The sequence below is a fragment of the Oryctolagus cuniculus genome, chromosome 6, assembly GCF_964237555.1.
Source record: "Oryctolagus cuniculus chromosome 6, mOryCun1.1, whole genome shotgun sequence".
Taxonomy (NCBI): domain Eukaryota; kingdom Metazoa; phylum Chordata; class Mammalia; order Lagomorpha; family Leporidae; genus Oryctolagus; species Oryctolagus cuniculus.
The window spans coordinates 107,834,463-107,859,006 of record NC_091437.1 but is presented as its reverse complement, the minus strand read 5'-3'; the positions used below and the strand labels follow the sequence as shown (position 1 = coordinate 107,859,006).

The 24,544-nt window shown below is 37.4% G+C and overlaps 1 pseudogene; it reads right to left on the bottom strand.

The window, feature by feature from the left end:
• Positions 1-19,175: 19,175 nt before the first annotated feature.
• Positions 19,176-21,915, bottom strand: LOC108176558 (pro-neuregulin-4, membrane-bound isoform pseudogene; annotated as a pseudogene).
• Positions 21,916-24,544: the final 2,629 nt, after the last annotated feature.

The window sequence follows — 24,544 nt, the reverse complement described above, 5'->3', positions numbered from 1 at the left end:
CCCCCCCATACCGTCCCTCCCACCCACAACCCTCCCCTTTCCCACTCCCTCTCCCCTTCCATTCACATCAAGATTCATTTTCGATTATCTTAATATACAGAAGATCAGCTTAGTATACATTAAGTAAGGATTTCAACAGTTTGCTCCCACACAGAAACATAAAGTGAAAAATAATAGATGATTTTTTTTTAATGATGATGAAATCAGATCAGACCTATTGTCATGTTTAATCCCAGTGAGAGTCAAGTTGGGAGTTGATAGTTTCTTTTCTTTTCTTTTTTTTTTTTTTTTTTTTACAGAGGATCAGTTTAGTATGCATTAAGTAAAGATTTCAACAGTTTGCACCCCCATAGAAACACAAAGTGAAATATATTATTTGAGTACTCGTTATAGCATTAAATCTCAATGCACAGCACATTAAGGACAGAGATCCTACATGAGGAGTAAGTGCACAGTGACTCCTGTTGTTGACTTTACCAATTGACACTCCTGTCTATGGCATCAGTAATCTCCCTATGCTCCAGTCATGAGTTTCCAAGGCTATGGAAGCCCTCTGAGTTCTCCGACTCTTATCTTGTTTAGACAAGGTCATAGTCAAAGTGGAGGTTCTCTCCTCCCTTCAGAGAAAGGTACCTCCTTCTTTGAAGACCTGTTCTTTCCACTGAGATCTCACTCACAGAGATCTTTTGCCAGAGTGTCTTGGCTTTCCATGCCTGAAATACTCTCATGGGCTTTTCAGCCAGATCTGAATGCCTTTAGGGCTGATTCTGAGGCCAGAGTGCTATTTAGGACATCTGCCATTCTATGAGTCTGCTGAGTATCTCACTTCCCATGTTGGATCACTCTCCCCTTTATTTATTCTATCGGTTAGTGTTAGCAGGTACTAGACTTGCTTATGTGCTCCCTTTGACTCTTAGTCCTTTCATTATGATCAATTGTGAACTGAAATTGATCACTTGGACTAGTGAGATGGCATTGGTACATGCCACCTTGATGGGATTAAATTGGAGTCCCCTGGTATGTTTCTAACTCTACCATTTGGGGCAAGTCAGCTTGAGCATGTCCCAAATTGTACATCTCTTCCCTCTCTTATTCCCACACTTATATTTAACAGCAATCACTTTTCAGTTAAGTTTCAACACTTAAGAATAACTGTGTATTAATTACAGAATTAAACCAGTCATATTAAGTAGAACAGACAAAAAAAACTACTAAGAGGGATAATGTATTAAGTTGTTCATTAACAGTCAGGGCTATGCTGATCAAGTCACCGTTTCCCATAGTGTCCATTCCACTTCAACAGGTTTCCTTTTTGGTGTTCAGTCAGTTGTCACCGATCAGGGAGAACATATGGTATTTCTCCCTGATCGGTGACAACTGACTGAACACCAAAAAGGAAACCTGTTGAAGTGGATCGGTGACATCAATATACTTTGCTCAAAGCAGTACAAGAGGCATAATCACAGGCAAAGAAATTTAGTGAAACTAAATTGAAACTCCAAAATAGATACATTTTTATTATAATAATTCTAAAATCTGAATTTTTTCTCACAAAGTAATCTTTTGTAAAGAAAACCATCAGCATATATCAAAATACGTACTTAAAGTGTAATTATAACCCGAATCGGAAGAAAATTAAATATCTATTTTTGAAGAAACTTCTACTAAGCCATTCAGTTACAAATATGTCACTAATCTATGTGTTTACCAAATGTTTGTTTACAGAAAGCACGTGCTATATGATATCTACAGATAATAAAAATACTAAAATATCATGTTCAGTATAATTTTAATTACTTTTATAAAGCTTTTCAGGGTATAAAAATGAAAGAAATCAACCTAAACTGTCTTTAAGTGATAGGTAGTTTTCCTTTTGTCCCCCACAAGTAACTTTTAAGTAGGTTATTGTGGTGACTTTCCTCCTTTTTCTCTTGATCTTTCCATATCATCACTCAATATAAATTATTCTTGCTAATTGCAAATATGTATTCTGAAAATTAAGCTCCCAAATGTATAGCTTTCACATATATCTTCAGCTCTATTTGCATATTTTACAAGATTTATTTGAAAAGCAGAATAAGAAAGTGAAAGAGAGAGAGAATCTTCTGACCACCGGTTCACTTCCCAAATGGCCACCACAACTGGGGCTGGGCCAGGCTAAATCCAGGAGTTTCCCTCATGGGTGGCAGATGCCCAAGTATTTGAGCCACAATCTATGTTCTTCCCAGATGCATTAGCAGGAATCTGGGTTGCCAGCAGAGGAGCTGAGATTAGCACCAGTGCTCCAATAAGGGAAGCTCCAGTACATCAAGCTGAGGCTTAACCATTGCCCCACAACACATGCCACCCCATTTGCATACATTAGAATGCTTGATAAGAAACTTTTGATCTGCAGGGCCAGCACTGTGGCACAATAGGTTAATGCCCTGGCTGGAAGCACCAGCATCCCACATGGGCACCAGTTCGAGACCCGGCTGCTCCACTTCCGATCCAGTTCTCTACTAAGGCCTGGGAAAGCAGTAGAAGATGGCCCAAGTCTTTGGGCCTCTGCACTCATATGTGTTGACCCGGAGGAAGCTGCTGGCTCCTGGCTTTGGATCCACACAGCTCCAGCTGTTGTAGCCAACTGGGGAGTGAACCAGCGGATGGAAGACCTCTCCTCCCCCCACCACTCGCTCTCTTTCTCTCTGCCTCTCCTCTCTCTGTGTAACTCTGACTTTCAAATAAATTAATAAATCTTTAAAAAATAAAAAAGAAACTTTTCATCCAAATATCCTACCCAACTCCTCATCAAATAAAATAGAACAATTGGCTTTCTGATTCTATACCTGTAGTTTGTTCCCCTTTGTCTGCTTTTCTCATTTTGGTTCCATCTATATGATTCTACAGTCCATTTATTTGCTATACACATTGCCTTTAAAGAAATTAAAAGTGGAAATATTCTGAGGTGAAATATAAGATGTTTCTAGACTTGTGTTGTTTGACTGCATAGTTGCTTGTTTGTTTCTAAATAATCACCGTACATTTGTGAAGAGAGGGGGTTTGCTGTGAGGAAAGAGATTGGAGCCTCATGAGATGACAATGGACTTTTGAATGGGACCGATCCGTCAAATCTGTTGCTGTGCTTTGTTTCATTTGCTAGTTGCATGAAATTAGACTAGCAGTTACCTTTCCAAGCCTGAGTTTTCTCTATGAAATGGATGCAGTAAAGTATAATCTGTAAGTTTGCTAGACATAGCCAGTATTCAAATTTATGTTTTGCATATTACTTTTGCTTATTATAGGAAAAAGAACAAAGGACAATGTTTAACTTAACCACAATATCTCTATATTAAGAATGTTTACAAACTTTATCTATTCCAAGCAGTAACTAAGAATTCATTCCAAATCTGGGACCACCTTTGTAGCACAGGAGGTTACTCAGCAGCCTGTGACTCCAGCGTCCCTTATCTGAGCACTAGTTTGATTTCCAGCTGCTCTGCTTCCATATCAGGTCCCTGCTAATGTGTCTGAGAAAGCAGTGGAAGATAGCCCAAGTGCTTGAGTCCCTGCCTCCCACGAGAGAGACCCAAATGGGGTTCCTGGATACTGGCTTTGGCTTTGCACAGCTATGGCCATTGTGGCCAATTGGGGAGTGAACCAGTGGTTGGAAGATTCTCTCTCTCTCTCTCTCTCTCTCTCTTCCTCTCTTCCTCCCTCCCTCCTTCCCTTTCTCCCCTCTCTGTTGCTCTTTTAAATAATTTTAAAAAATCCTCAAAATTAGAATTTAATCTAAATCTATGATGTCCCTGACACTCTGCTCCCTAAGGTTTTTATTTATATCTCTCCTGTTAAATAATTATTCCCTTAAATTTAAATCCATTATTTACTGATAATGAGAGTAATGTATCTGAAATCTCTAAAGAAAACTAACATGCTCTCATCTAGCCCAAATTTTGTTATTTTCAGACTAAAGAGTTCAGATTTCTAACTACTCTTGATATTCTATCAGTTATATGCCTATCAACAACTGACTCTTATCAGAAATTGATTTTAAAAATAAAGAAGTCCTCAGGGCCAGTGCCATGGGTTAATTCTCTGCCTGCAGCACCGCATCCCAGATGGGCGCTGGTTCTAGTTGAAGCTGCTCCTCTTCCGAACCAGCTCTCTGCTATGGCCTGGGAAAACAGTACAAGATGGCCCAAGCCCTTGGGCCCTGCACCCACATGGGAGACTGGGAAGAAGCACCTGGCTCCTGGCTTCGGATTGGCACAACTCCGGCCGTTGCAGCCATTTGGGGAGTGAACCAGTGGATGGAAGACCATTCTCTCTGTCTCTCCCTCTCACTGTCTGTAACTCTAACTCTCAAATAAATAAAATCTTTAAATTAAAAAAAAAATTAAAAAGTCCTCTTAATCCAGAACAAAGCACATCATACATAACCTGACATTTAGAGAATACTGTAAAATTACTATCCACCTCTGAGACAGATGCTATGATTTGTGTAATTACATATTACAGTTGTCATCTATGCCCTGTTATTGAGGCTGGTGACCCAAAATATAAAAAATGGGAATTCAGATGTTTTCACATATAGTACTATTAAACTCATCACTATTCTCTAAATCGAAATGTGCAGCTGATTTTTTAAAAAGAAATATATTTTTAGATTCAATAAAGATCTAATATTATCATATTAAGTTTGATCTTTTAAAATTTAGCTCATCACTCATCGTTTGGTCATTATCCTATAATTGAAGTATCTGTCATATACTCCCAATCTTGTCATTTAGAAATTTAAAACCATGCATTTTGTGGCTCCTTTGAAGTAACTGACAAAGGCTTTTTTTGAAATACAAAGCAATTTTATATTTTGGTATCAATTCACCTTACTACTAAATTGTGAATTAACAGTTTATAAATTTATGTTAAGGAGCAAAATCAGTCAACTGACTTGGTAAATCAGGAAATGTAGTTTTCATATATACATAATCACACAAAAGAAATAAAATTTACAGAATTCACTTTTAGTAGTATATTATGGTCCTAATAATTCTTCTTTTTCTTCTGTAGTTATACAAATTTTATTTAATTTACTCCAGCATTCTACACACAAGAATAAACAATATATTGTATACATTTATGAATCTGTTTGCTTCATTTCTTTTGACTTTTCTACTGTGAGCCACCATGTTCAGTCTCCAGGTTCTCACTTTCAAAGCTTCTCAAAAATGTTCTGCAAGAACATCTCCAATTCCAAATTCTGGCACATTATAAAATGTGTTTTCTCTAGTCCTTGGAATTTAACTTTATTGAAAACATCTATGGACTTTCAATCCCCCAAATCCACCAACTTTTTTAAGCATCTTTAAAGGTTTTCTGATGAGCCACTGAGCTTATGAAACACTTCTCAAATCTCTGGCTTCCATCTCCCCCACCAGTACTAAATAAATATATGAATTCGCTTGTTTCTAACAGGAATTTGAATCCTCTGCTGTATTTTCCACCTCCAAAAAAGTGGAACTCTTGTAATGCTGAGATAAATACAATTGTAGTGAATAGGCTGAAGTATTAAGAGGTGAGATTTTCTTTCAGTGATTGTTATCAGCTCTACTTTTGAACTCTATTCCATCTTTAAAATCCTATTTTTGGTTAGTTCTCTGTTATTCTCATTAGTAAATATCGTGCAACAACATGATCTGCAGATGCCTCTTAGTCAGGAAGATCCTCTTCCTTGAGAAAATTGCAAGGACTTGTTGAGTGTATGCCTAAAGTAAAACATTAACACTTGATGTAATACATCTCTGTTCACAAGGACAAATAGGTCCCAACAAAGATTTTAAAACCAGTTATGAACAATTTGTGAAATCTTCCTTTGAATTTAATGGATGAGCATGTATCTTTCCCAAGGGACAGAAACAGGCATACTCAAGTATTTAGATATTCAATTGATCGTAACTGTAAAATGTTAGAATTTAGTAATGAAATACAAAGCATATTCCGAGACCCATTTGTACTGGGCATGTTGCATTAGCTTGGTTTGGATAATACTGGTTCAGGGATTGCCTCCAATTGCTCAATATCGTGGGTAACAGAGGCTTGCAATCTCATAATCTTCAAATATCATGTATGCCAATGTGTTGAACACTATGTACATTTATGATTCCTGATCTTTAAGAAATACAATAGATTTTAAAATAGTAATCTATTATTAACTAAAGCAATAAAAGGAATGTCATTATCGCTTTCTAAAGTGAGATTTAATGGATTAAAATCACCTTGCATTCTTAAAAACATTTCAAACAAAGAACTACTGAAACTGTGAAGAAAAAACTAAACTATGTAATTATGAATTTATCCAACAAATAATTAAAATGTCTTATAAATTTTATTTCCAAAATATTTGTTGAACCCATCATATTTCTTTATCTCCACAGTGGCCAGTCTAATTTAAGATAGCATCAACTTGCAAAATGAGGCTTCTAACTGGATTCTACTCTCTACTCTCCCTCTACTCTAATACATGTTGCATGTTCCATGTACCACTGTGTAGGCTTGGGTCAAGATAATCAAACACAAATGTTCATATTGTATGTTTCCTAAAACACTAGCTAAACTTACTACAAAGAAGGCAGCTTTTAAGAGCAAAAGAAGAGGCTGGCGCAACAGCTCAATAGGCTAATCCTCTGCCTGCAGCACCGGCACCCTGGGTTCTAGTCCCGGTTGGGGCGCCGGATTCTGTCCCAGTTGCCCCTCTTCCAGGCCAGCTCTCTGCTGTGGCCCGGGAAGGCAGTGAAGGATGGCCCAAGTGCTTGGGCCCTGCACCCGCATGGGAGACCAGGAGGAAGCACCTGGCTCCTGGCTTCGGATCAGCACGGTGTGCCGGCCACAGCACCCGGCCACAGCGGCCATTATGGGGTGAACCAATGGTAAAGGAAGACCTTTCTCTCTTTCTCTCTCTCTCACTGTCCACTCTGCTTGTCAAAAAAATAAAAGAACAAAAGAAAAAGAAATTTTAAATTTTCCTAAAAATAAATGTATAGAAAAAAATATGACCCTATAATAAAGTAAATGGATGAAATCTATGAATAGAAGAGTTAGTTAAACTAATTTTATTAAAATATCATTCAAGGAAGTATTGGCTGGAATTCCAGTAGGCAGCCAGTCCACTTAGCCGATGACCAAGAACATTGAAAACTCAAGAACAAAAAGTCTAACTGAGGTTAAATGTGAGAAATAGAGATGAAAACACAGGCGTTATCTGAAAATTTCAACGGAAAAAGAGGCAGTGATCCCAATACTCCCCCATGCCCTGGGAAAAATGAGAGCCATAGGCATTTAAGTCCCAAATGACACAGTTGATTATCTTCTGGGAAAAGCAAAATAAAATAAAACAAAATAAAATGTATAATATAGGGAGAGCTAAGGCATTTTTAACACCCCAGAATAAAATGTTCTGAATTATTGTGCTTAGTAGCCTCAGTAAAATACCCTGCTTAGAGCAAAGTGAAGGCAGTTCTGTTGACAACTCTGACCATACTCACATGAACTACAATCACCCTTTGTTTTAACTCATATTGGTGAATGATAAGGAATTACTAGATATTTCAAGAAAGTCTGCATCAGAGAAAAGGAAGATCAAACTACCAACATCAACAAAAAAATCATTGACTAAAGGAAATGCCTATATTCAACAAAGAAAAAATCTGAAAACAATTAATTTTCAAACCCAATGCTATGGAGAGTTAACTTTATGTAATTATTTTTACTCATGAGAGAGAGACACACACACACAGAGAAGGAGAAAGAAAAAGAGAAAAAGAGAGAGATCTCATGCCCTAATTCACTCTACAAACGCCCTCAATAGCTAGAAATGGGCTAGGCTAGGCCAAAGCCAAGATGGAATTCCATCCAGGTCAAGGGTGGCAGGGACTCAAGCACTTGATCCATAATCCACTGCCCCCAAGGGTGCACATTAGCAGGAAGGTACATCAGAATCAGAGTAATTATCAAGACTCTATCCCAGGCACTCTAATATGTGATGCTGGTGTCCAAAATGGTTCCTTAAGTTGCTGTATTACAAAACTTGCTCTGAGAGTACATTTAAAGATTAAGAAAAATCTCTGTAAAAATAAATAAGACAAGTGGTAAAATCAAAAGAAAATAATCCAAACATGTTAGAGGATAAAGCTGAATAAATTTTAAAATAAGCAATATTATTTATGCAATAAATTGTTCAATATAGGTAATATATAGATTACATATAGATATATATATATGTATATTGCTTAAATATATTTCCACATATATGAGAAATGTTTTAATTGAGAGCTATCAGCTAACTCACAAATTCAAGCAGGAAAAGAAAGTGGGAAATGGGAGTGGAAAATAATAGAAGATAATTTATTAAAACTTAAGTGTGGCATTGAACATGCAAAAATATCTAAAATTATTGTGAAGAATTAATAAAAATAAGTGACCAACTTCCTGAAATGTGATATTACCAATGAGAAAATGGTAGATTCATAAAAGAAGATAATAAAAAGATACTGCTTACAAATAAACCTTTTTCAGACTGCAAAGGAACCACTCATGCCTTTCAGAAGGAAAACAAAAAAAAGCCTTCAAAGATCAGAAAGTTTTTTTGAGAACCTGGAGCAGATTAAGAATCAAAGTTGAGAAGGGAATAAAGACTCATCTAACTGCAAGAACTCCAGGAATTTACTTGACAAGCCTATCTTCTTATATGTTAAACATGTGCTATCTTGAAATTAGAGATAACAAGAAAAAGCCCACTGAGGAGCCAATGTACAAATATCTTGAGGGAAATCCAGGTAGCAGGCATTATGGGTGCAGGAGGAGAGAAAACCTTGAGGGAAAAGTTTTATCTCTATCCCTAGGACTTAGATAATCTTATTCATGAAACTGGAAGAATACAATATAATAAAATAAAGAAAATTTATAACAAATACTTTTATAGAAAATGTTTCAAGTGTTTATGTGGCTTCATTCTAAGCATTTTGGGTATATTAACATTTATTCAACACAGTAATCCCATTATTAGTATCACTATATTTCAGACATAGAAAAGTAAATTCAAATAACTGAGACGTAATAAAGCTTGGATTTGTTTTTTTTAAAAATATTTATTTATTTATTTGAAAGTCAGACTTAGAGAGAGAGAGGAGAGACAGAATGGAGAGATAGAGTCTTCCATCTACTCTCTTACTCCCCAGATGGCCAGAATGCCCAGGGCTGGACCAGGCTGAAGCCAGGAGCCAAGAGCTTCTTCTAGGTCTCCCACATGGGTCACAGGGGCCCAAACACTTGGCTTATTTTCCATTGTTTTTCCCAGGACATTAGCAGAGAGCTGAATCAAAAGTGGAGCAGCAGTGACAGGAATTGGTGCACATATGGGATGCCAGCATAGCAGGTGGAAGCATTCCTCACTAAGCCACAATGCAGGCCCCTTGAATTTGAATTTTTTAACTCACTTTTTATTTGAAAGGCAGAGAGAGAGAACTTCCATTTGCTGGTTCATTCATCAAATTTCTATGTCAGTCAAGACTAGTCAGACTTAAACACCAAGAGCCCAAAACTCCATCTGGGTTTCCTGTATGGGTGGCAGGAACCCAACTATTTGAGCCAAAAACCACTGCCTGTGAGATGTACATTAGCAGAAAGTTGGAATTGGAAGCGGAGTTGGGATTTGAACCCAGGCACTCCAATGTCAGATGCAAGTGTCCCAAGATGCATCTTAAACACTTTGCCAAACACCCATTCCTGTAGCTTGGATTTGCAGTGAGGCAATCTCACTCTTGGAAATCCAAGGAAAAACTGAATAAGAAAAAAAGAAACAAAAATAAGCAAAATTTACAAAAGGCAGAAACAAAAGATATACATTCACAGTATACTGCTTGACTGTAGTAAACAATGTTTATATGATTATCATGTATAAACACAATTCTCTTGACTTTACTGTTGTTTTTACAGAAATTTATTACAACTCCTAATGTTGTTATACAGAGGAGAATTCTCATCTGACTATGTAAGAAGAAAACACAACTAAGAGAAACACTCCAAGATTCCAAGATTGCTGGTCACTCCAACTAATCTGTTGGGAGTGTCCAGGAGAGAGCAGATTATACATCCTTATCCCATCATTTCCCCCTTTCTCCACTCTCCTTCCTTCCACTTTGCAAAAAGGAACACACCAGCTCCCTCTCAATCTCCCTCTCACCTGTCCTTTCCTTCTTTTCCCCCAGCGCCCCCTTCTCCTACTTTTCCCTCTTCTCCATCCCCTGCAGGAAATCCTGTCTCCTGTTGTGGCAGTCTCTGTCCCTGCAGGGAAGTTCTGTCTTGGTTCTGTTCAGTCTATACTGAGTTAATTAGTGTCGGTCTCTTATTTTCCTGTTCAGAAACCCAACACAGAAATAAGAGTCTTAATCATTCAGCATCACCAACATATAGGTCACAATATAATATTAAAGTACAAATGTGAAATTCAAACATAAAAAGAAAAGTGCAATGTAAAAATGCAAATGTGAGATGTGCAAAAGTGAAGAATAGCTGTTAGCATAGAGTTGATAATATAACTCAATATGTAGAGTCAAAAGATACTGTTTAGAGATAATTTCATAAACATATAGCTATATTTTAACCAGCATTCCTTTTTATATATCTATTTATAGCCCCTCTTTCAAAATATTTCTTACATCCAAATTCTCAGTCTTCCAGAGTTCCTGCATCAGTCTGATTCTGTGCTGTCCCTGGGGCTGACATAATTGTAATTTGCTGAGGTCTGCCAAGTTAGTTACCACTCAATCTTCCACTTTCCAGCTTTCCAAATATTGCTGCTCACCTCTTCCCTCAGGTTTTCTTTGCCTTTCCCGATTCACGCCTTTATAAAAATTCTTGTTACTGTCATTTTCCTGGTGTCTCAAAAAGAATTAAGATAAATAAGCATATTTGGTCTGCCATGTTCTATTTGAAGTTCTGCCATTTGTTTCACAATCATCTATATTTGCCATTTAGAAATTGTCTCTACTAAAAAATGCAACTACATCTTTTCCTTAATCCTCTTCTTATCCAGCTTTGATTAACTGAGCCATCACTTCAGCCACTGACTTACCAAAGCTTCCTTGCTCTTATTCTGTTAACATCCACCAAGATAAACACCATTATTTTCTCTGTGTTTATCCCCAGGCATGAAGGGCTATAAATACCACGAACAAATGAATAAATAAACAACTTAATAAAATTATAAAAATATTGGGCTACTTATCAGAAACTTCAGATAGTTCCTACAATACTGACCAACAAGTGTACTTCATCTTTTTAATGGGTTTTCCTTTCTATGTTCCCTCAAAAATATCTCAAACCTTTGCTAATTTTATCTAACTTCAAACTTTATTATTTCCCTCCACTTTATTGGCAGATTTAGCCTAAGTTTACTTCATAAAGAAAGTAAAAGTCAGAAAAAAGACGTCTGCTTCTCAAAACCCAGCATTCAAGTCACTTGTCCTAAATTACCTTCTAGAAGCGAACGCCAATGTTGCCAAATGTAAGAGACATTTTTAGTGCTGATTTCCTTTTATCTTTCAGTTGCAAGTAGCAAAAGAACCCCTCCTTTTGTTCTTGAAAGACTCCAGCTCTTACTCTCAGTGTTCTCTCTTCAATATCTGCAATTTCTCTTTAAAATGCCAGTACCCCTTTCTCTCATTAGTCAGTAAATATTGAAGTCCTTCAGGTTTCTTTCCTAAGTTTTATATATTCCTCATTCTCTAATTGGTGCCCATCACAACCTCAGCCATTCCCTTGACTTAACATTAAAGTCTTAACCTCCTTGAAAGTGCTTATTAACCCCAGACTATATATGGAACCATACAAACCCTCCAACAATATTTCACTTCCAGGCCACCCTTTCATCCAGCTTCGCCTTTACATGTGGTCACTCTAAATTACCACTGGCTTCCTCCAATTTATCTTCTCAAAATCGCTAAATGGCTCTTTTAATTCAAATCCATGTCACCCTGTGCTTTAAAGTTCTAAGGGTTTTTCTACATGTCTAAATTAAAGTGCAGAGTTGAAATGCTTTCTGAGGTCCTCCCTGATCTGGCTTCTGATGTTTCCAGTTTCACACTTTACCAGCACTGTGGATTTACTCTTTGTCAGCCATCTGTTTTTTGTGTGTTTGCTTGTTTTGTTCAGAGTCTTGAGTTATCCTCAAATCTGCCCAGATCCTATCCTCTGAATGCAGGACTCATCACTCCAGCTCCTGGATTTCTACCCTATTCGGGAATTGCATTAAAGAGAATTCCTTCACTCAAAGCTACATCCCTCTGTGTTGTGGTTGGGAGCACAACTTTCACCCATTATCCACTGACAAACTGTAGCCTCAATGCAGGACACCCGGGAGATTCGTTCAACCCTGAGATACCAAAGGGTTGGGTGAGGCTTCTGTTGCAACTGAAGCACAGCTTGACTTCTGCTCATTGTTGTTTCTGTCTCTTCCCTTCTACAGGGGTTAATGCATCAGCACCTCCATTTCTCACACAACCTGGGACTTACACCTCCACTTTGAAAATTCCATTCCCTTACTTTCCTCACTGTATATGTCATTTTCCATGAAGCGGTTTTCCCAGATTAGGATAGGTGTACTTCTGTTGCAACTTTATAGGTACCATGCTTCCCTGTTCATAGTGCACATCTCATATTAAATTATCTTGTTAATTCTTCATTCTGGATTCGTCCCTTACCCTTGTCCACCTTCATGCTGCTCTTCCTCAACTTGTTTATTTTGTAGCGCATGGTGCTACTTCCTTTATCCTCATACTACTCTTTCCTGTACTGTACTTTGTGTACCCCATTCCATTCAGCTATTCTCATTCATCCCTCAAGAACTGGCCAAAACCAAGGGCTTTCTCCATCACATTTGAAAATATTACTTATTCCTAAATATTAACAAAATGTTTCTATTCTCTAAATATCCAAGATTGAAGGAACTTTAGTTGTCTTTCCTCCCACCTTATCCTAAATCCTGACATAGTGCTTCACACAGTCTGGGTACTGAATGAATATAAGCAGATAGAGTAACAGATTAATTAATTAAGGTTTTCTTCCACATACAAAATGTATATTACAGGGCTGGTGCTGTGGCATAGTGGGTAAAGCTACCGCCTCCAGTGCCAGCATCGCATATGGGCGCTCGTTCATGTCCTGGCTGCTCCACTTCTGATCCAGCTCTCTGCTGTGGCCTGGGAAAGCAGTGGATGGCCCAAGTGTTTGGGCCCCTGCACCTGCATGGGAGACCTGAAGGAAGTTCCTGGCTTCAGACTGGTGCAGCTCCAGCTGTTGCAGCTATCTGGGGAGTGAACCAATAGATGGAAGACACCTCTCTCTCTCCCTGCCTCTCCTTCTCTTTTTCTGTGTAACTCTGACTTTCAAATAAATAAAATCTTTTTTTTTAAAAAAAAAGTATATTACTGTACTTCAGGGTACATGACTCTTAGAAACCATAATCCTTTTCAGAACCTTATTCCTCTCTCCTTCAAAACCATTTACACTCAGGAATGTACATCCTCTATATTGAGGAATTTATAAAGAGTAGTGGGAGTACAATTGAGGGTTTGGGGTAGACAGCTGCTTAATACCACATAGGGAAAGATATCTAACCAGCTCTCTCATGTACCTGACTCAGGCAGTATTCTGAGGAAAGGTGGTAGGAATGCCACTAAAACACTTTCTGCCATTTTTTCAGGTAGTCTTTCTTTTTTATTGTGATACTATTTATGTTAATTATTTCTTAACTTATTTGGACTTAGTTCGATTAGTTCAATATTTCTGACGTCACACTTTATATTAGTATTCATATAATTCTTAGGTTTAATAGTGTATGTGCTTACCCCTTCCAAAATGTCGTCAGTTAGTAAGAACTTGGGAGAGTCAAACTTCCCTATAATTTCTCGATTTTCATGGTGTGATTTAGGATTTTACAACCACTTTTATAGCTTCAATTTGATGATATTATGTATCTTCTGAGAGGTGTATTATCACTGTTTTCTGTTTGTGTAACTATTTTTAATCACATTAACAAACTTAAACTTGAGAACATCTGGATATAGAATGGTTGATTTAATATGTTTAACTTGAAATCTGTATACCTCCTGCTATGTTGTATACTTTTAATTAATGCTTTATATTTACTGAATTATTTTTCACATTTACCTTCTGCAATTTCCCTAGGGGGTCATTAAACTTTTCTGTCCTATTGATGTCAGGCTTAGCTCACTTGGCCAATGAAATGTGAAGAAAACTTTAAGATTCAACATGCAACATGCAATTTTTACACTTTTCTTTTTCTTTACAAACAGTTTTTGTTTATTTTATTTTTATTTGAAAAGCAGAGATGAGAGAGAGCAATCAAGCTTCCGTCCACTACTTCACTCCACAGAAGCCCACAACAGCCAGTGGTAGGCCAGGCTAAAGCCAGGAGCCCAGAGTCTCATATGGGTGTCCAAAATGGGAGCAGGGGCCCAAGTTCTTGTGCCATCCTCTGGATTCGTTGTGCCTCCCAGGGTAAGTATGCACTAGCAGGAAGGTAGAATTGGGAGCAGAGTTGGTACTTGAACTCAATAATTCCCATATGGGATGTGGGCATCCTAAGAGATGTCTTAACTGCTGCTGCAAACACCCACTTTCCTGTGTGACCACAAGAGAGTCAGAGGATTCTCCTATAATTAAATATGCTAAATAAACTTGTATGTATTTTTCCTGAATGTAATAGAAATATGTGTGCATATGAACATGCACACATAAAAATCTATATAGACATGAATATTGTGACACAAAAGCATGTGTAAGCCTGCTCACTTTCGAATATCATGGGACAAAATATCTCAGAATGAAAAACAACATAAAGAGAGCCTCTTGATATTTGGTAAGTATTTTAGTATTTTGTCACAGACCTTAAGCTTGTGATCTTGTTTCTCAGTAAATATGCAGAATGATTCTTCCTGTTCATAGACTTAGGCTCATCACAGGGCAGGCATCTACGGAGTGTAGCAGGAACATTCCATGTTGGATGCAATGCTCTTTTGTGGGCAGCATCTTCCTTCTAGCTGTCTCACTGTACTAGCACTGAGTCACTTTGCCATTCCTTTTACAGTCACCTGGTTGGCTGATGCCTCGTTTCCTGTTTTTTTTTTTTTTTTTTTTGAAAAATGAATAAAGGAGCTTTGGAATAATTATGCTTAGACATCATTTTGCTTTACCTGAAATATTTAAATTGCACTAAAATATGATCAACAGAATCACTCTTTAGTGTTGTTAGCGTAACTGCATGGTTAAATTCTGTTAACAATTTTTAGTCAAGTAAAGAATCAAATCAATATTGATCTTTATTTTCTGTGGCAGTATTGAACATTGCAAGGTAAATTTTACCTTAGACAGATATGGCCTGAAAATTATAGAGCCAATTCCTACATGAGAACTTGGCTGGCTGCATTTTCTCTCCTTAAATATAGCTCATTCACCTGAGATAAGCTCTGCAGCTTTTCATGTGTATTTGTACAACCCCAAAATCCCTGTCTTTCACTTTTTCTGAGACAGTTCTGCATACTTCTCCCATTTTACCAAAAGTTAAATTCTAGTCTCAAATCTGTATCCCCCCTACTCATTAAGCTCCCTAGGAAAAGTGACACTTTCTCAGGTTTTCTATCCTTGAGACGCAAAGTGATCAAATACTTAGGCACGAACTCCTAAAACTCTAGTTTCAATAGACAGGAAAGATACTATATAAAAATTCATTCTTTTTATTTGGAGAAAGCCTGAAGAGCTCCTTATTTTTTATTTCATTATACTCAGATAAGAAATTTAAGATCTAAAATAGCTAACCCCACTCAACCACTGCTGTATAAATAACCTAGTTTAGGAATAGCTCAGTATTTCAGTATATATGACCATATACCCAAAAGTATTTACCAACATTCCTCATATTTTTTCATTCTTTAAGATGAGGAAATCTTGGTTATTCATGGCTTAGATAAATTGTCTCAATTCCCCAAGCATTGGCTGCTAGAAATGGGATTTTAAACTAGGTCTTTCTGAATGGGAAAACACATGTGAAATGGAAGAGCAGGTGACCCTTGGCAATTCTGCTAACAACTCTAAACTTTAGTTTAATCATCTAGAAAATGCAGGGATTAAAATCACTTCTAAGGTTGACTCAAGTTTCAAAATCTATGATTTTTTTCAATGACACTTGTTACAAATATTGCCATCGCAATATGTGCAGAAGTTTATCTATTGCTTTGAATTTGTGAGTTATATACATTGCTTATCATTGCCTACTAGACACTTGAAGGATTGTAGTTGAAGGAGCTCATAATATTAAAAGGAACTCACTAACATGCATCTGACAGTGCATGTTATAATATGTTATAATAACATAGCCATAGTTTTTTTCTATGCCTATGTTATTATACTCAGATTTCAATCCTCTTAACCTTAGGTCTGTTATGTAAAACTATGAAATTGTCTTTTTATTAGGAATAAGTTCTTGAACATTTTATTGTAAACATTAACCATTGAAATTCTTTCAAAGCTTTTAATATAAATATGTAATTTGAAATATTTGAGTATTTTCTGAAGATAATAAAAGGGTTAAAATGATAAGACATTTAAACTCTAGTTCTACATACAGTAGGTGAAATAAACATATTAGGTCAAGTGTTCATGGGATAAGGGTCATATTTAATAGCTTAAATTATGCACAAATGTTTTTAATATAGGTTAGCCTTAAAACTGTTTTTATACAGAGATGATCTCTAAACAGAGCATGAATTTTACTAAATACACAAGTATCAATATATTTTTAATAAGTTGAAATAAATATACTATTCCCATCAGTTTTAATCCAGTCCTAACAAATTCTGTGAACTGGCTACTATCCTACTGCTGATTGCCAGTAGGTCTGAAAGACTGGTACACACTCTCATTTTGCAGGATGTGATGGAATGGAAAGTTCTTCATTATTTCCAAGTAAGTGATTGCAGTGATATCGCTGAAAAATTGCATAATAGATATCTCGGCTGTGTACTGCTTCAAGCAGGCATGCTTTGAAATGGATGAAGTAAAAATCCTTTTAGAGCAGAAAAGTGTTTTTCCTGATCTCCTCCTTTGCAGTCATCTCACATAATTATGATTATTATAATTTAGCAATTACAGAACTTTTAAAATGGATTGTGCTTAAGCCAAGAACTGTTATTACCACCTTATTCTGAACTAAGAATCGAGCACAAAGATTCCATCAGTGAGACCTCTCAGCCACTCTACTTTCTGTTAATCTGAACACTCGAGGATGAAAAGGTCAGGCCCAACAGCTATACATACTGAATAGCTGTTTAACACAGCGAGAGCAGCTAATACAGGCTGGCTACCAACACCGCAACCTGAGAACGCTGAGCCACTGGCAATTGTGGAAGAGAACCCTTCCAGATTTAACTAAAACTATATGTGAAGATGCTTTGGAAAATGAATCAGAGACCACGACAATGTATGCAGGCCTTTTATTTTTTTGGGTGGCAGGAAAGCTATCATTCACAAAAAAGACATTGAAATCAGAAGATAGCGTGGGAGAGCAAGTTTTTACTGAATAAAAACGGAGTATCTTTTTGCCATTTCCAGAATGCCTTTTGTGGGGATGGAGACAGATAGTGAGTCAAGTGATATTTTTTTCTTTTCACTCAAGTTCATATTTTCCAAATGTTTCAAGAGTGGAAATGTATATCCTGGGGTTTTTGGTAGTTATGAACTTTAACACATATTTAACAATTTCTTTCTTCAGGCCCATGGAATAATGAAGGCTATTGACCAACTATTTATTACTTTTATGAAAAAGCTATCAAGAATAATATTTTTAAGTAACCAACAATAGCTGTCTGGTTATAATTAATTTTAGTCCAAAAGGCAGTAAAGTATAATTACCTATTTTATATATATATATATACACACATATATATATATATAATAGATTATCAGTGATTGTAAGTATAATTAAAAAACTCATTCCCCTGGTAAGTTTTCCTTTTCACATTATTCCAAAACTTCAAAATATAGAAACCATATACTAATACCTTAAAGGAATTTTCAGGTAAATGATCTTTTAATAAAGAATAAATAAGAATAGAGGCACACCACTATGCCAATAAAGAATAGTATCATGAGGATACTTCAAAAAGTTTGTTTAAATGGATTAACAGGTAAGTTTTCTTTAATGCAAAAATAATTTGAAATCTCTGCATATTGTTTTCATAATATGCATTTTCATGAACTTTTTGTGATCCCCTCATATTAGTTGGCTAGGGTTGCCATACAATAAACCATCAACAGGTTTGCTTAAACAACAGAAATGTAATATCTCCCAGTTCTGGAGCCTAGAAATCCAAAATCACAGTGTAGGAAGGTCTGGCTCCTTCTGAGGCTTGTGAGGAAAGCTTCTGTTCTGAACCTCTCCTCTTGGCTTGTTAATGGCCACATGTTGTTCTCCTTCCAAGTGTCTATCCAAATTTTCCCTTTTTGAAAGGACACCCTTCCTACTGGAACAGAGCCCACACTAGTAACCTCTTTAACTTAATTAGCTCTATTTTCATCATAACCAAATGTTAAATGCATTAAAAGATGGCTATATTTCCATGATAGCGCAACACACAATACTACATTACAAGGCAGTCCATAAATATGTACACCTTTCGCATGTCTGTTACTTTGTTTTTTAATTTGGAAACTTAATTAACTGGTTAGACTGTGTCTCCACCTGAAGTCACATTCTGACACTAGCACTTTGGATTTCAAAACGTGAATTTGGATGACATACAATTCAATTCCTATTAAAAGAGCTTTATCTTTTTAAATAGTTTAAAAATCTCAACTGGGAATCTGAGGATTCAGTGAACTAGATGGTTACTATGCTCCTTCTTAAAAGATGACAGAATAATAGTGTCTATATTGTACTGCTAATTCCTTTTACAAAGAATCTCTTTACTCCCCTCTTAGAACACTATGTAATGAAATCGCCTTATATTTTATCTGCTTTAGTTTTTTTTTTTTTTACTTTGGAAATTTATATTTATTAAATAAAAGTTGAAAAAATTTATAAATGACATTCAAAAACATTTGTTTTAAAAAAAAGATGTGCATCCCCACAGACTTTGCGAGGTACTCGGGACAGAGTGTATCATCGCAGCCCCCCTCCAGCGCACACGTCAGTGGCGGTAAGTACATCCACACGGTCCCTACCGTTACCACCATCTCCAGGCCTGGGTCTGCATCCCAAACCGAAACTCTGCTCCTGAACCAGGAAGTCCCCGTTCCTCTCTGCAGCCCCTTTGTGTGTCTGTATTTGACTGCTCTGGGTCCCTCACACATGTGCAGTCACACACTGACTCTTGTGTCTGGCTTACTTCACTTAGCATGTTCTCTTCAGAGTTCGTCCGTTTTGCAGTTTTATACTATGCTGAGAAAACAGACAGCTTTGTTCTTTTTCAAAATTTTTGCCATTCTGGGTCCTTAGTATTTCTGTAGGAATTTTAGACTCACCCTGTCAGCCTCTACACCACCACTTGCTGGGATTTCACTGGGGTGGCATCAGGTCTACAGGTCAATTTGAAGAAAACTGACATCTTAACAATACTGGATCTTCCAAAGCCTTGAACACAGTATGCCTCTGTTTATGAAGGCCTTCATTTAATTTCTCTCAACATTGTTTTGTTTTATAGTTTTCACTGCATAGGTTTTCCCCATTTCTCTTCAGCTATATCGCTATGTTCTTAATAGTTCATGATGCTGTTGTAAATGATATTGTTCTTAAAATTTCCACATCAGTTGTTACTTTTATATAGGAATACAATTGACTTGTTCATATAGGTCCTCTATCCATCAACTCCGAAAAGATGTAAACACATCCAAATTGAATTATTACAGGAGTATCCAAGTTCCCTGTTTCTGTGAGAGATTTAGGAGTTTCATTTTTCAAAGAATTTGCCTATTTCATCTAGGTTGTTCAAACACTGCACTATTATCCTTTTAATATTTGTAGTATTGGTAGGAATTCCATCTTATTCTTTACACATTTTTTATTATTTTCATTTTATTTGAAAGGCAGACAGAGAAAGACAGAAACAGAAAGTGAGTGAATTCCATCTGCTGGTTCATTCCCCAAAAGCCCTCAACAGGTAGGGCTGGGCCAGGCCAAAGCTTGGAGCCTAGATCTCAAGCCAGGTCTCACACCTGGGTGCCAGGAACCCAAGCCTTTGGGCCATCTTCCGACGTGGACCAGCAGAAGCTGGATCAGAAGCTGGGATGCTGGGGTCACAAGCAGTGTCTTAACTTGCTGCGCCACACTGCACTCTGCCCAACCCGCCTTGACTTCCTTTTAGACTCCTGAGTTCTTTAGAAGTGTGCTATTTTATTTCCAAATATTTGAGGATTTCCCAGAGATGTTTCTATTATTGTTTCTTATTTAATTCCTTTGTGGTCAGAGAGGCTTTTCTGTATGACTTGAATCTTCTTAGGTTTCCTGGGGTCATGTCTACCAGAATGTGGTTTATCATGATAAATCTCCATGCGCACCTGAGAAGGGTACATCCTGTTGTTGGCTGGAGTGTTATACTAGTTAGGTCAAGCTGGTGGAGAGTGTTGTTAAAATTTAGTGTATCTTCATTGATTTTCTCTGCCTCTTTTACCAGCTGTTCAGACAGTCACTGCTGCCTCTGATGGTCGTAGGGGTCTGCCCATTTCTTCTTGCAGTTCTTCCAGGGTTGCTTTATGCAGCTCAAAGCTCTGTTACTTAGGTGCATTTGTGTCAGTCAAAACTCTCCGGAGCAGAACCAGTAGGATGCATTCATATACAAAGAGAGATTTATTTAATGGAACGGACTCTTGTGGTCCACAGGCTTCAGGGATCCCAAATCTGCTGGAGGAGGCTGGAGGGAGCCTCAGGAGAGCTGCAGTTCAGGTCTATGAGCAGCCTGAGGGACCAGGGGCGCAGGTGCTGTGCAGGAAGTGAGACAGCGCTCTGTGGGAGATTCTTCTTGCTTGGGGAAGGTCAGCCTTTGGTCTTATTCATTTCCTTAAGGGAATGGGGCTCCTTGCACTGTGGAGACGGGTGTCTGCCTTTCTCCTAACCCACCCATTTAAATTTCAGTTTCATCCAGGAGCACTCACAGCACCATCCGTGTTTGACCAAACATCTGTGTGGTTCCTTTTCCAACGTTTTTTACTCCCTTACGTAAATCCATATTTCCATCTGGAATCTTCGTCATCTTGTTGGAAGGAATTCCTTTCGCATTTATTTAGTGCAGTTCCCGGTGGGCACTGGCACTGCTCGTCTCCACCAGGTTGACGTCATACTGGACTGCACTGGCTCTCTGAAGGTGCCCCTTCCTGCACAGGCAGTAGAGGGCTCCAACGATAAGTGTTAAAAGAACAGCCAAAGCCACAAAAGCTGCAAACAGGCTACTTTTAGCTTGGATGCTGGAGCTTGGGAGAAAAGCCTCTTCACAACGAGCTCCTGTGTAATTTTCAATGCACCTTCCCAGGCTTCAGGTCTCAACAACCTTCTAATGCAGGGAAAATCTCGTGCCCCAGCCACAGAAAGGGCTGGGAATAGTAGGCATCACATAACAAATCCCCCCATTCAGGCAGAATGACCTATGACTGGAACCACAGGGCTCTTCGTGATCTGTTGGCATCTTACGCTTTAAATAGTTTCATCCTTGGTGAAAAGATTAAGGTTGGAAAACAGCACATGATTTGTCCATGGATGAATTTTTCTTTTCTTCTAGACTGCAGAGTAGACAGGAAACTGCCCTTCTTTATGTTTCACCTCTACTTCTACTACTTTAATGAAAACTCCAACAGCATTCTGGTGTGTGATAGCATCCCTTCGACAGCCACAGTACAGACAGGTCTACCTGCAAGACAGACAAGGCTTAAACCCACAGTGGATGTCTTCCATTCCTGATTTATAGCTCCTATCTTCCTGTTGCTGCAGAGCTGCGCTCTCTGCTTTAGTTTTTAATATACGTCACTGTTAGTTATGTGCCCAAAACAGCAGCTAATATTTAAATTTTAGAATGCAAATGACATCAATATTGTGAGAAACAGATAAAGAGATATAGAAATAGATTATGTCTACAAACTGAATGTCTTATTCTGTAAGCAGAAAATTTGTTCTTTACACATAGTCTCCAGAAGAAAGCTACAAAGTGGCCATCCCTATATTTATTTTAAAAAGTCAGTGTATCCTAACCCAGACTTTTCTTAAAAATTTATCTAATGACATTCCTTAAAGCACATGGAGGCAGACATGATTCAGGACCATTATGGTAGCTGTTGAGATCTCTGCAACAGCATCTTCAAGTGGGGGACAGAGCTCTTATAGTTGGAGCACATGGGGATTTATAGACAAGGAACAATGTGTAATTTGTAAGGGAAAACATCAGGGGAAGGGGCTTGGAGGATTCTGGCTAAGCTGACCTAATAGAATTCCCGCTGAAGACGGGTCAAGGTGATCAGTATTACCTAGGGGATGGTGAAGAAAGAATCTGACAAAATGCCCAAGACAATCAGATAAGGAGGATGGACGTTTATTTGGTAAAAACTAAAATTTGCAAGGAAGAGCACAAAGGGGCTTGACTCAAGTTTGACCAAGCATCATTTTTTTTATAACTTTGATAAAATGGCTAAGTAAAAAAGAATGATACACGTTTAAACTCTTTGAATTTCATGTATGGTATATTTTTGAAACTTTACATTTGTTCAGCTTTTGTTCTCTATATAAATAGGAAAGTCTGAGCTTAAAGCTATATTTGAATGTGATTTACCATAGTTCTTATGATTTCAGGGTCTATGAGTGGATAAATGTTCAGTTCTTGACTATTACTTAATTGCTGGGTGACCTGGGGCAAGTCATTTAATTCCCCAAAGCTTCAGATTCATTTGTGTTGGTTTGAATAATGATATACATAAAGCAAGAGTATTTGGTGACTAAGAACCAGATCTCTTAGTTGTTACATCCCTGAAATAAAGCTCTGTTTTCTATTCTTTTCATCTGCAGTAGTGTTGTTTCTTCTTTCAATTGCACAGAGGGCAGAGAAAATTGCACCACATCTATATGAAGTTAAAGGCCTTCAATATAAATTTAACTTTGGAGTTTGCCTTGAGAATATATTTTCTGGCAGTAACAAAAAATAGCATGAAATGATAAGAATTAGATGCCCTTTGGCAGAAGGTTCCTTACACAGATTTAATTTTTTGAAAGAAAACAGCTATGCGAAAGAAAAGAAGCCCTTTTATTACAGCTTAAGTGTCAAGAATAGGTGGTGTGAAACATGATCAAGTTTTCTCTTAAGGAAAAAACTAGGCATAAATTCTATAGTTTATTGAAAAGATAAGGACCCTGAAGACAGTGGTTTTATACCTTTCATGTAAGTATCACTTGTTTTATTTTAGCTCATTTTGTTGTGCCTGCTATGAATGTCAAAGACATGACATGAATGTAAGGACTTGTAAAGCTCTGGTAACAGGAGATCAGGGCTGGATAGGATTACAGAATTGGCTCAAGCTTTCAATGCTTACTGATGTTTATGGTTGAAAAGGTATATATATATATATATATATATATATATATATATATATATATAAAATCAGAGGTTTCCTCAGAATACAAAGCTAAAATGAAGCCAGCCAGGAAACAGAATACAATTGAGTACTTAATAATTCTATGAGAACTGTTACTGATGCTTTCTATCTTCAATTGAGGGATTAGTCAAGTAGAATAAAAATGAAAAAAAAATCTCAATTCTCATAAACAAAGTAAGAAAATGCAGCAAAGTGTTTGCCTTTTTATTTTGCTTGGACTTCCTTTTCATTTCTCAAATCATGACACTCAACTCTGAAAGTGCTACTGTCAAAGTTACTATTTTCATTTCCCTAGTTTCTTCATGGCAGTCCTTGGATTATTGTGTTCTTTTTGCATCATAAATACCAATAATTGGTGCAGACTTTTCACAAGTATACTCCTTGAATAAGTTTTTTCTTTCTACTCTGTACTTGTTAAATATTATGGTTAGTGGTCCACCAAGACTGTGATTACGGAATAGACTGAAATTATGTTTTTGCAAAAATTTTTAAAAAAGGAAAGGAAGGAGGGAGGTTGAGGGAAGGTTGATGGTTATATTCTTATAGTTGTTTATAGTTGAACCTAAACAATACGTAAAATCTGTTTTCTTTATATCAATAAATTTTTTTTAAACAGCCTCACAATCATCATTGTGGCATAAAGACTTAACCTACCACCTCTAACGCCAACATCCCATATGGGTGCCGGTTCAAGTCTCAGCTGCTCCACTTCCAATCCAGCTTCCTGTTAAATGCACTCAGGATAGCAGCCAAATATGATCTGTGGGCCCCTGCACCCACATAGTAGATCCAGATAAAGCTTCTGGTTCCTGCATTCGACCCGGCCCAGCCCTGACTATTGTGGACATTTAGAGAGTGAACCAGC